This window comes from Sus scrofa, chromosome 1 (genome assembly GCF_054392235.1).
Source record: "Sus scrofa isolate SSC_HxYL_T2T_F1_AM1 chromosome 1, Sscrofa_HxYL_maternal_Yorkshire_Landrace_v2.0, whole genome shotgun sequence".
Classification (NCBI taxonomy): domain Eukaryota; kingdom Metazoa; phylum Chordata; class Mammalia; order Artiodactyla; family Suidae; genus Sus; species Sus scrofa.
Window position 1 is genome coordinate 9,312,572 of NC_139383.1, and position 12,158 is coordinate 9,324,729.

Below are 12,158 nucleotides of genomic sequence, written 5' to 3' on the forward strand. Positions count from 1 at the left end.
CCTCTGCCCCACACACCAGAGGAAAGTGTGTGACGAGGAAGTGAAGTCTAGTGCCGCTGCTGCCAGCGAAGATGCTGTTGACATATTTATATAACAGCCAGAAAGCAAACCCAGCCCTAAGGCGAGGCCATGCATGCTGCTGGTCACCGGGGATGGTGTTTACTGCTTCTGAGGTCCTGGGCTCTGCGAAAATTGAGGGCAATTCCCTCTACGCCGAGGTCAAGGCTGTATAAGCAATGGCTGATAGCCTCACTGGTTATCTGGCCTCAGACACTTTTCCCTTCTGTTATATTTGCCTTCTGTTCTATAGATAAGGAACGAAAAGGACACAATTTAAGAAAAGTCTGTGGACTAGGTGAGGCAGGGATCGGAGGGTCTAGCAAGGCTCAAGGGTAGATGCACACGAGGCAGGGCACAGCAGCACCGGATGGGGTGACCAACTGTCCTGGTTTGGACACCAGGACACCGGGACTAAGGAGCTGTGTGGGAACGTCCACCCGAGACGGTCCTGGACAAAGCAGGTGGAGTCGCTCACCCCCACCTACCCCTGATGGCCCGTGAGACACCAGCAGATGGGGTTCCAGCAAGGCCCCTCCTAGACCTGGGCCCTTGTGGCCTCCAGGGTGACGCCATGTGGCGCAGTGTCTCTCCCCAAACTCCACCCCAGGACCTCATGGCACTGCCATTTTCCAGGGCAGTTTTGAGAATCCACTCTGGCCTCAAGCTGGGAACCCGGCCCACCATTTTTATCTTTAGCGTGTTTCTTTGTCATTTTCTAGAATGAAACCCCTGTAACTTTGTTTTAGAATGATTTGTGATTACAGAGAACACAGGATCTTGCTCTGAACTGAGATGTTTGATACCATTTGAACTGTCAAAACTGCTCCCTTTAAGTTGCACTGAATGCAAATTTCAGTTCCTAAAAAATCCAAAGAATGTAACACAAGTTAAGGGAAGGAGGCTTGATTTCTCTCTTTTCCTAAAATGATGACCCGGTAGGAAAATTGCTGAGAAACACACTGGGTTTTCATGCTAACGCAGAGGCACATGGCCCAGCTGTTACAACGACTCTTTCTGCGGCGCTGGGCGAGGACAGGAGAGTCGGGGCAAGTCCCAGGAGGCGCCGACAGAAAAGCAACTTGTGCGCAGCTCCACCTCACACAGGGTACCTGCGATGTTTCCAGGATCCCGTGGAGCAAAAACGCCCTCATCCTGCCTCTGCAGAGAAAAACCTCAGAGTCACGTGGCTGGAGGACAGGCCTCCAGGCCCGGCTGTGCGCAGAGCCTGCAGCGTGTGCACCGCTGCCAGGCTGAGGCTCTTCCTTGAGAGGGACAAAGGCTATTCTCTTCCTGTCTTCTCGCTCGCATGCGACATCCACCAGAAAGAGCTGGGAGGTCACGTTGCCAGAGAGCCGAACACCTGCAGCTGGGTAAGAGAGCTGCCAGGGGCCCGTTTTCATTTTTTAAAGATAGATTCTCTAAGTCCGTCTTTTCGTTATTTTCAGACTGGAATTTTTCACTTTTTATTTTTTTGCCCCGTGCTACACAGTAGGCCCTGTTTTCCATCTATGTCATTCAGAGCAGCGTGAACTAATTTATTGCCTTTCCCCCACCCGCTGTCCCCTCTGGCTACTGTAAGTTTGTTTTTCTATGTCTGTGAGTCCATTTCTGTTTCATTAATAAGTTCATTTATATCGTTTTTTTTTTAGATTCCACATAAAATGATGCCATATGATATCTGTCTTTCTCTTACTTAGTATGATAATCTCTAGACTCAGTCATGTCACTACAAATGGCATTATTCCATTCTCTTTCTTTAGCAAAGTTTTCCATATACATTACGGAGACTTTTCACATCCGTGGGGAAGAGGAAGAAGCCCCAGCACAGGGACATTAATAATAGCAATAGAAGGAATAAAAGTGCCTATTATATAGGACTTGTCACAGGTCAGGAGAACTTGCTTTTATACTTTTCTAATTTTTAAAACAATCCAATGAGGTCACTGAGGCTCTCAGAGGTGCCAGAGCTGGGACTTGAACAGGAAGCTAAGCTTGAAGTTCAGGCTTTTTGTGCTTTATCGCATTATCAGTTTTTAGTTCATTTCTCTCCTTTTACAGGGGAGGAAATGAAGGTGCATTGAGGCTGGAGGACTTGCTGGATTCACATCTTTAGAATTCACAGGACCAGAGCTCACATCCCCGTAGCCAGAAGCCTCTGCAGAGAGAACTCAGAGCCAGTGCCTAGGAGACCCTGCAAGGCTTTAGCTACAAACCAGCCTGGAGCCCAAAGCCCCGTGGGATGATGTGATTCCCAGACAGGATCTGTAGCATCAGGAATCCCTGGGTTGTGTGGGACAGATATCACCTGTTAAACGAGCAGGGAAAATTAAGTTTCCTGGAGTGTCAGACAAGGATGAGCCTGCAGCTGGGCCTCTTCAAGGGACAGGACACAAGCCCAGGAGGAAATCAGGGCTTCCTCTCTGGCTGCTGCTGAGCATCTTCCCCAGCTCCTCGGTGCAAGGCTGGGACACGGTCACCAGCTGTACCCACGTTTATACATTTTTTTTCTCTTTTGTCTTTTTATGCCCTCACCAGAGGCATATGGAATTTCCAGGGCTAGGGGTCAAATCAGAGCTGCAGCTGTAACCTAGGCCACACCACAGCTGTGCCAGATCCCAGCCATCTCTGTGACTGCAGCTTGCGGCAATGCCAGATCCTTAACCCAGTGAGCAGAGCCAGGGATCAAACCCGCATCCTTGTGGAGACTGTGCTGGGTTTTTCACCTGCTGAGCCACAATGGGAACTCCCATACATTTAAAAAATTTTTAAAAAATTTAATTATAGTTCGTTTACAATGTTTTGTCAATTTCTGCTGTATAGCGAAGTGTCCCAATCATAGCACATTTTTCTCACATTATCCTCCATCATGTTCCCTCACAAGTGACTAGATATAGTTCCCTGTGCTATACAGCAGGGGGACCCCTGATACATTTTAAGTACAGCTAATAGGAAGACTTCTATGTTCCATTTCATTTTCCAGGAGAAGGGACAGTGAGTGGCAAAGCCTATGTGGGGTGGGCACCTCTGGTCTACACTGCTGTGGACAGACAGGGGATGCAAGACCAACAAGGCCAGCCCAACCCCTTGGAAGATGAGGTGAGGGTAACCAGAACCAGCATCCTTGTAAGCTGGACAGATGATCCAGTGTGTGTCCAGGTGTCAGAATTCAAAATAAGTGAGGATAAAGCAATACAATAACATCTAGACAAATACCATGGCAGAGCTAAACCACACCTGAAGTAGTGAAAAATGCTTAACCAACTATTTATTTCATTCAAATCTTCTGGGAAATACATATGTACTATAAATATTGTCTTTATTGTTGCCATGAACTGTTTTTCCTTTTTCTTTTTTCTTTTTAGGGCCACACCCGTGGCATATGGAGGTCCCAGGCTAGGGGTCAAATTGGAACTGTAGCTGCCCGCCTACACCACAGCCACAGCAATGCCAGATCTGAGCTGTGTCTGTGACCTACACCACAGGTCACGGCAACATGGGATCCTTATCTCACTGAACCAGGCCAGGGATCAAATCCGAGTCCTCATGGATACTAGTCGGGCTCATTAACCACAGAACCATGACGAGAACTCCCCTCGAACTGTTTTTAAAGTTCCAAGAAATTTTTGTTATGATGATATAGCGGGGGAGTGTGCTAAAATAATTCCCAATCGACTAGGATGATGCACCCAAGATCTTTTGTAAGTTTCTTGATACAAAGGATTCTGGGTAATCTCTGACTTGTTTCTCCATCTCCCTTGTGAATGTAACGGTCTTTTTGCAAGAGAGTCAGGAAGGAGTTCCTGTCGTGGCGCAGTGGAAACAAATCCGACTAGGAACCATGAGGTTGCGGGTTCGGTCCCTGGCCTTGCTTAGTGGGTTAAGGATCCGGCGTTGCCGTGAGCTGGGGTGTAGGTCACAGACGCGGCTCGGATCCCGCGTTGCTGTGGCTCTGGTGTAGGCCGGTGGCTCCGCCTCCAATTCAACCCCTAGCCTGGTAACCTCCGTATGCCGAGGGTACGGCCCTAAAAAGACAAAGAAGAAAAAAAGAAGAGAGTCAGGATGGAAGATGAGCAGATAGGACATTTTTGGCTCCTGATGAAGGTTGCTGCCCAATCTACCCCAGATCCTTCCTCTCCAGGAAATTACCAAACTACATTCAAATGCCAAAACAAACACATTAGAAAAGGAAGACCTCAAAGCCCTCATGGCTGTAGACCTGCGCCTCAGTTCATTTCTGCAGCGGACTGGGAACACGGGCAGACGTGTGCCCTTAAGGACTCAGATGGAATTCTTTGCGGAGAGCAGGGTCGAGTTGGAGGGCTAGGGGGTCTCAGAGGATAACGTCTGTCTTCTCATGGGGCATCTCCTTCTGATCCTAAAAGGCTTCTTAGCTCTTGACCTGATTCCCGGTCCATTTCCAGAGAATCTGTGTCACAGGTTTGCAAACATCCTTTGTTGCTATTTTTTTTTTTTTTTTTTTTGTCTTTTTGTTGTTGTTGCTATTTCTTGGGCCGCTCCCGCGGCATATGGAGGTTCCCAGGCTAGGGGTTGAATCGGAGCTGTAGCCACCGGCCTACGCCAGAGCCACAGCAACACGGGATCCGAGCCGCGTCTGCAACCTACACCACAGCTCACGGCAACGCCAGATCCTTAACCCACTGAGCAAGGGCAGGGACCGAACCCGCGACCTCATGGTTCCTAGTCGGATTCGTTAACCACTGCGCCACAACGGGAACTCCCTTTGTTGCTATTTTAAGTTTGATGGGGGTTATGTCCATGCAAACTCTCAACGCACTGGGATGTGTATTTATATTTTGCAAGAGGTACTAGGTGCTGCCAGCACGTTCTACAGTTTAGTGTGGCAAGGCAGGGGCTGTAATTTTGGACACATGGTTATTTATTTCCATACAGTACAGAGAAACAGACTTCGTCCTGTTTGGCCTCACCAAGGAGGTGCCAGGGTCACTCCACTCCAGCAACAGTACGACTCCACCAGGCACATTTATTTGAATTTCGTACCTGCCGTGTGATGGCACCACTGATGTCAACAAATGATTCATTGTCAGCTTCAAGGGAAAAACAGACGAGGCGGGGAGGTGCCATACGGTGATACAGAGGGGTTTTTCCTGCCGTCTGCTGGGGAACCCTGACCTTATTATCACACATTCGAGGTGGAAATGACGTCATTAAACTGATTTACAAAAGCCACATACAGAAACCAGTGTAATTTGTTTTTTTTTTTTTTTATTCTCAGTGCAGTGACGTTTGCTTCCTCTATACATTTACAGCGAAGGTTTTCGGACTTGGCCGGGGTGGGGGAGAGAGCCAGCTTCTGACAGCACATCTGTCTCCTGGTTTTTGCTTCTGTAATTTTATACTTTCTCCTCAGTATCACCCGAGGAGAAAGCCTTCCTTCTTAGGCACCATCAGGGTGAAGGTTGTGTTTCTTTGCATCCATCAGCCTTTCCAATGCTGAAAGCCAACCAATGAGCACGAGCAGAATCATGGTTTGGAAATAGATTCAGAGGGGCCCGGGGATGGGAAATAACCAGAGCAGGTTATTTTAGATCCAGCATATCAGAATTAAAACTGTCTTAATTTAGCACAGGAACTGGCTCGAAAATAGACCTGAAAAAGCACGTACAGAGTAAGCATCAATTTGCATCATATGCGCACGGAACTTTAAACAGCAGCCCGGACAACGTCCGTGTGTCACTTTTCTGAAAAGGACCAAAGTGAGGTTAATGAGCCTTGACACCTGCTCTGCCTTCTTTCTCTGCTGCAAAAATCCTGCCTGGTGAGATTCTGGCACGTTGCACAGAGACTGTATTTGGAGAATGAGAAGCAGCGCGGCTGGGTGGTTTGTGTGACACACAAGAGATGTGTGATCCTAGATGTGCTAGTCATTCCTTGAGATACTTGCTCATGTTTCTCACCCTGCAAGGTGTCCGGGATACAATTTCACACTACCTCACCTCGGTGTTTTGAGGAATTGCCAGTAAGACAGATGGCCAGGCCCATGGGAGATGTAAGCTGTGAATGGGCGCCGTGTGTTGGGCCACTGGGATCGGGCAGGTGTGGGGAGAGGGGGTGACTCATGGGGAGGCGGGGTTCCACGTGGGTGAGAAGCTTACCTGGGGTCTCTCCGGGTAGGAAACGTGAGTCACCCGTGTTGGGGAGAGGAATTTCCCCCTCTGCCCCTCTTGAGCTTTTGCGGCTGGACTAATAATAAACCTGACCCAAGACAGATAAACAGACGAGAAAGGAAACAGTCTCACGAATGAGGAGGTTTCACAGACTTGGGGCCTGAGAAGCAGCCAGGCAGGCGGCTCTTTTTAGACAAAGGAACCATCAACTTGTGGGGAGTTGACAGGACAAAGAAACTTAAGGTTTTAGGTGCTCGGTGAGTCAAGAATCTAAACAGAGTGTGGGCTTGTGGCAGAAAGTCGACCAAGCCACAGGCTGGTTTATACTGGCTTCTCGGCCCCGAGTTCTTTATCTCTGGTGATAAGGGTATCTTTCTACCTCCAGACACAGAGAGGGCACCTTTCGCAGCAGAGATTTATTTCCTGCTTTCAGGGAGACAGAAAGGAAGGTCAGAGTGTCCCTTTGTGCTGGCCATTTCTTAAGCAACTTTAATTCAAAACAATCGGTGTGCCATATTTTGGCATATTTGGGGGTGGCCTGCCCTGGGCCCATGCACTAGATTCTTGCTCCCGACCTGGCCCGCTCCTGGGTCAACCATCTGAATCCCAGAACCATCTCGAAGGCTGGTGTGTTCACATCTCATGGGTCCTGCTTCCTCCTCCGCCTTAGCCTGTTTACTCAGCACAGGTTAGGAAGGGGAGCAGGAGCTTCTTCATGGTGCTCCGTCTTTGCCTTTCGTTATTGAAATGTCACCCAGAAGTAGTGGAGCTCTATGTGGAAAATCTCTTTTCTTTCTTGTTGTTTCAGGCCCACACCTGCAGCCTTTGGAAGTTCCTGGGCTAGGGGGTTAAATTAGAGCTGCAGCCGCTGGCCTGCACCACAGCCACAGCAATGCTGGATCCTTTAGCCAACTGAGCAAGGCCAGGGATCGAACCTGCATCCTCACGGACACTAGGTGGGGTTCCTAACCCTCTGAGCCACACGGGAACTCAGGAAAAGCTCTTTCCTGCAAGGAGGGTCCAGCCAGGGAGCACAGGGCAGCTCCCTCCGCCCTCTTCCCCTTGCCCCTACAGCAGAAGAGCCTACTCAGCATCAAAGAAGGAGGAGAGGAGGCAGTGTATCGCCCATTGTCACCATGTCAACACCAGCATCCTCTGAAGAGAACTTTCCGTCCTTTCTCAGGTAGCGAGGCAGAAAGCCCATGTTTTACACGGCCGTGGAGAGTCTGCGAGGCCGGAGCGCTTCCTATGTTTGCTTTTCCATCTGTTCTGGGAGCTTCGGTGGGGTTCACAGGATTTCCACCACCCCCCTTTACAGAAGAACATTCACTCTTCAAAAACGCAGCCAAGCCAGTGAAAAGAGAAGAGGCTTCTGGCGCGAATGGAAGCTGCCAGTTGGCAGGTGCAGCTCCCAGGCCTGACTCCCCCGCTCCGGGACGGACCTTGCAGCTCGGAGCTGGGGAGAGGCGCTGGCCTGCCCCGGGATCACGGCTGCCTCGGATCTTCCTTCCCACTTTGCTTCCCGGGGTGAGGCCCAGCCTGGGGCAGCCCTGACCTGGCTCTTCTCCCAGGTTCCAAGCTCCGGTTCTCACTTAGAGGCCCCCCGACGTTTCCGAGCACACTGTCTCTGCAGTGGGGACTGAAGGTGCTGATCCAAACCTCGTGTGACCTCCTCAGAGAAGCTCGTGCTGGGCCCCACGCTCCCTCTTCCTGGATCCTGAGGAACTGAAGCAGCCCCTGAACTTCACAATGCGCATGGCCCCTTCTTCCTACGTCTGATTCCACCGGCCCAAGGAGCAGCTCGTTAGCCCCATTTTACAGCCGGGGAAACTGAGCCTCAGAGCAATTGAGCAGAATACGTGTAAGGTCACACAGGCGAAATGCAACAGCGCTTGCTTCTAGATCAACCCTTCCACGTCCTGCATGCTTCTGTCTTTTTAAAAATCCTTTTGCATGCTTAAAACCTTTCTGCTCTGCAGGGCAAAATGTTAGAATAATAGCAAAGGGGTGACTCATAAGCACCTTCTGACTTATTTTATTGCATATACAAAACAAGGCTCTCGACAAGTCCTTTCCGAGAACATATTCCATCTTTAAGAAAGCTCATAAGCTCCAAGTGTAACAGACAGCACCTCAGGAACCCTTGATATAGGCTGGTGTCTGAATGGAGAAACAAGAGTGGCTTCAACGCTCTGAAAATAAGTGATTCTATGAAACTAACACCGAGAAAAGGAACCCAAGAAATATGCGTCAGCTCTTCTCATACAATCAACTGATTACCTAGAACATTGTCAAAAATACATGTGTTTGAGGGTCCCTCGGGAGCAGTCCGCCCCAAAGGACTATTTCTTCACTGCCACTGTTTAGAACTGCCACATCCGGCGATAATAAAAAGCGGGCCAATTCGTCGGTTTTCCTCTGATTTGTTAATTCTCTACAGACCAGGCACCCACCTCCCACGGTTCCCACCTCCTACCCAGTACACCAAGTGTGACCAGTGATTCGAGTTACCCCGACTGCATCGTTTCGGAATTATTTTAATTGGGTTTTTTTTCCTTAAATAAATAAACCTCACTTCCCCTGCTTGGTGGCCATATCCTGCCCTTCCTAGTTTGGCTCCCATGCCCCAGCTCACGCAGGCAGGAGGCAATGAAAACGGAAGCTCCCCTCCCATGTGGGAGTGGGGGATGGGCTAATCTGCTGCTGCCCCCACCCCCACTTCGGCAGAGTTCGGGTAACGGGTCGGGTAACATTGGTCTCTGCCCAGCCCGGGGTTTTTTCCTGGCCCTGAAGTCCAGCCCTGAGTGTCAGGCCAGGTAATTGGTACCCCAATCCCTGCCACCTACTCCCCGCCCCACCTCCCCATCCCCAAATCCTCTGGCTCCTCACTGGCTGGCCCCTACATCGACCTGGAGAGAACTCCCTAGAGAGGTGATGCCAGCATCCCCTGATGCCAAGAACTATCCCGCCGAAACCCTCCGCCGTCAGCCCCTCTCCCACACCAGCCTCACCACAGTGACTGGATCATGACTGGATCAACGTCACCCCCTGCGGGAGCAGCAGCACCTGCTGGCCTGGTTTCAGTGGTGAGCTAGTAAATGCCACACCCAGCTCTCTGGAAGACCTGAGCCCGGAACCGCAGCATTTGCACCTGGTCTGTACACTCCCACCATGGCCAGTCTCAGGCTCCCACCACGATCTCACTGAGTGTGGGGCAGGAAGAGATGGACAGCAAAACATCGTTCTAGAGTATTCCTGCCACCCAGATATAACAGATGTCAATAACCTTGACGGCTGAGAAAACAGTTACATGTAAGTCATTAGAAAGTGATGAGTTTCAGGTGTTTATAACCTTTGTTTTTAGGATAATTTATTCAACTTTCAGGTTTATATAACTTCCTTCTAAAAAATGGCTATGTTTAACACCCACTTGCAGAATTCCTGAAGGCTTGACAATTGATTCTCTCGGGCCAGCTTGGGGCCAGCCCCCCGTCCCCCCATCACTGCCGAGCGTGTCTCTCAGTCCCCACCCTCCGTGGCTTCAGCTGTACTTCATCCACGCTGCCAGCCATCTGCAGGAGCTGGGTGCCCACTGGCCAGGGCCAGGTGACTTCTGCCCTCCTGGTGGCTAAACTCAGTGCCTAAACTCAGATTTTATTCTGCCTGGCCCTCCAGGGGCCGGGGTCCCCCCTCCACCTTGAAACTCTCCAACACCATTCTTCCTTGCCATTCTTTTTCTTTCTTTCTTTTTTTTTTTTTTGCTTTTTAGGGCCACACTCACAGTATATGCAGGTTCCCAGGCATGGCAATGCCAGATCCTTAGCCACTGAGCAAGGCCAGGGATTGAACCTGCATCCCCATGGATGCTAGTCAAATTCATTAACCGCTGCGTCACAACGGGAACTCCTCTTCCTTGCCATTATTTTTAAACCTCTACAGAGGGCTCCTGTTCCTCCACCAGCCATTTAATGTTGATGGGTCTCAGCCTCTGACCATGACTCCATCTGGTCCCCGTTCTCCTTATTCTGAATGTGATGTGGTTACTTCCCACATGGTGCCTTAGGCCAGGACCTCATTTGAACCCCAGTCTCAACTGTCTGCAGCACATCTGACCATCTCATAAGCATCTCATACTCAACACGTACCATCATGCCACCTCCTTCCTTATGTCTTTGCATTTCTTACCCAGGCATTCGTGCCATCATTCATCTCATAAATATTTATTAGGCTCCGACGATATGCAAGTCACCGTGCCACGTGCTGAATAAGCCACTGTCCTCGTGGAACTTATTCACGGGAAATGATGTCATCTTCCACCCAGTGACCTAGGCCAGAACCCTGGAGTCACCTCTGACTCCAGCCTATCCCACGTGACTTACGATCATTTGGTCAGTAAATCTGACCCCTTCTACTTCCTAAAAAAGTCTGGAACCCTTCCTTCCTCCTTGTGCACCCCCACCACAGCTGTCTTCACAGATCCTAGAATTTCTCTCCTGGATTATGCAGAAAGCCCCCCACGGGTCTTGCCATCCAGAGACTTGCTGCATTCGAATCCATTCTCCGTAAGACTGACACGACAAGTCTGAAATTACATTTATGATATTGCTATTTTCCGTGTAAAATTCTCCCAAACACCCTCTTAGCTTTCAGAACAAAACCTACGCTCCTTGCAATGGTGCAAAGGCCTTCTGTGTGACCCAGGCCCTGTCCACCCCTTAGTCTGCTTGTCCCCATTCCTCTCAGGATCTGTGCTCCAGCTACAGGGACCTTTCTCAGGCCATCCCCTTGGCCTGGAATCTCTCCACCCACCTGCCCACCTCATCCTCATTCCTGCTCCTCCTACTCATCCTTCAAAACTTGTTCCGAGGCAGGTGTGCCACTGTGGTGGTGCCATAGGGCTGCTCCTGTCACCTCCTCCTGGAGGTGTTCACTGGCCCTCCCAGGCTGTATGTGGGGACTCTTTGCTCCATCAAGGCTGTGTATGCAGTCATCATCTATTAGTCTCTGTGCTCTTTTGAAAAGAGGCTCGTAAAGGAGGGACCGTGTCTCTGAATCCCTGACCACGAGGAGGGTGCCAGGCTGCAGGAAGGGTTCCACAAACTCCTGTTGAATGCCTGAGTCAGTGGGGACTCGGTGAAGTGGCCAAGGGCGCAGGGCCTGCCCCTCCTGTGTAGCGCGGTTGAGGCGTGTGGCGCCACCTTGTAGCTACTTCTAGAGTGTGAGGCTCCAGAGAGAAAAGGGATTGCCAAGCACCGGCGGGCACATAGGTAACAAGGCATAGGTAACAAGTGGCAACTGTTACAATGACTATTTTTAGATTAAGTCGCTTCTATGTTTTACAGTTCATGTTTCTGGGCTTCTTCCATCAATTTATTATCATCTTAATCTTCCTGATTTTTACTAAAGAAGTGGCATAATTGTGAAGTTATAGGTATTTTTAACTGCTGGCACTTGGGGATGGGGTTGGATCCTGTTGGGTGGGGCTTGGGTGTAAAAGATCCATTGCTGTTCCAAGGCTGAGTGTGGTGATGAGTGAGGTTATGCAGCACGTGCGCGTGTACACACACACACACACACACACACACACACACGCTAAGTTTCCAGGGAAAGGCTGTCAAACCACCTGAATTAATGGCTCTTCCCAAGCTTTAGGTTGGAGCCTGGCCTCATTTGCATATTGGCTCCACTTCCTTCATCGCTAAGATGCTCATCTTCGTTGCCAGCGCCCTCTGCTGGCCGCAGCCAGACCGCCCCGATGTATTTGACTATGTTGCCCCCTATGGATCAGGCTCAAGTTTCAATAAATATTTCCTCACTGGCTGGGGTATCTCCTACCTGTGCGCTGTTAGAACCTGCAGGGGTACCAAAGCAGCTCCTATCCTGAAGATATGACGGCCACGTTCAAGGAGCTAGAAACTTTGATAAGCTTGGCAAAGTATACATCTGGACCCC